Raw genomic sequence first — 1,058 nt, forward strand, 5'->3', positions numbered from 1 at the left:
TACTTTGATAGCCGCTGCAGCATGTCGGCCAGCGCCGCGCCTTGAGTGGAGGTCTAAGCCGGGAAGGTGGCGTTGGTGGTGTGGGGTAGCGATCCTCTTCCGGTCAACGCTGGCGGCATCGCGTCATATGCTTCCTGAAAGTGGATAGTGGACTGCGTCGTGCAGTCGTGGCTCGGCTCCGTGGTGACGGTGCCCCAACCGCAGGTGAGGCAGTCGAGCGCCCGGGTGACGTCCGTTGACGTGTCCGTGGCCCCGTCTGCGCTGTGCCATGCTGGGGTGTCCTCCTCCCTTTGCACATGTCAAGTATTTACGATGGGGCCAATTGTATGGAATGGACCGGGCTCGGTCGGGTTGTCCTTTCGTGTCCCACACCGGGTGGTGCGAGTTGGCGTCCATTCCGACAACACGAGGGCTGGGCGCGACGCTGCTTTGTATCTGATCGACAGCACTTGCTGTCCCACCAGGGCACTTGCTGTCCCACCAGGGCACCTGCTGTAGGTGTGTAGCCGGACCTGAGGTTAGTATCCGTCTAGTAGGGTCACTGCAGCACATCCAGGCTGCCACTGCTGCAACTTAGCTCTTTAGAACGGCATGGCGGAGAAGGAGGGGGCTACACCTGTACGTATGTCCTCCTGCTTTCGCACGGAGGCGCCGCCACCACGCTCTTCGCCTCGTGATATGCCAGAATGCTGAAAAGACGGGTGGCCACATGCCTTGCAGGCCCGCCAGGATGGAATGCGTCTCTTGCAGAACACAGAATGCTATTGCATACTTGCAAGAAGCTGGGCACGCCGACGCCCTTCGGCGTCGCCCACCCCACTGCCATTCTACTGCGCATACACAGCAGCCGAGGCCCAGAACTACGCACGACATCACCGCAGCGCAGTAACAGCAGGAGAAGAGATGGTGGATGCGTGTACGTGCTGAATACGCGGGCAGGACTCGTAGTGGGCTGGTCCAGGCGTGAGCATGGCTATACGTCTCTTCGGCACAGCGCCAGCCAAGCCCTGTCCACCGGCGCCAGAGAGCCCGCAGCCGCACCAGAGGGCAGGCTGCAG

Source organism: Leishmania donovani, chromosome 18 (assembly GCF_000227135.1).
Source record: "Leishmania donovani BPK282A1 complete genome, chromosome 18".
Classification (NCBI taxonomy): Eukaryota; Euglenozoa; class Kinetoplastea; order Trypanosomatida; family Trypanosomatidae; genus Leishmania; species Leishmania donovani.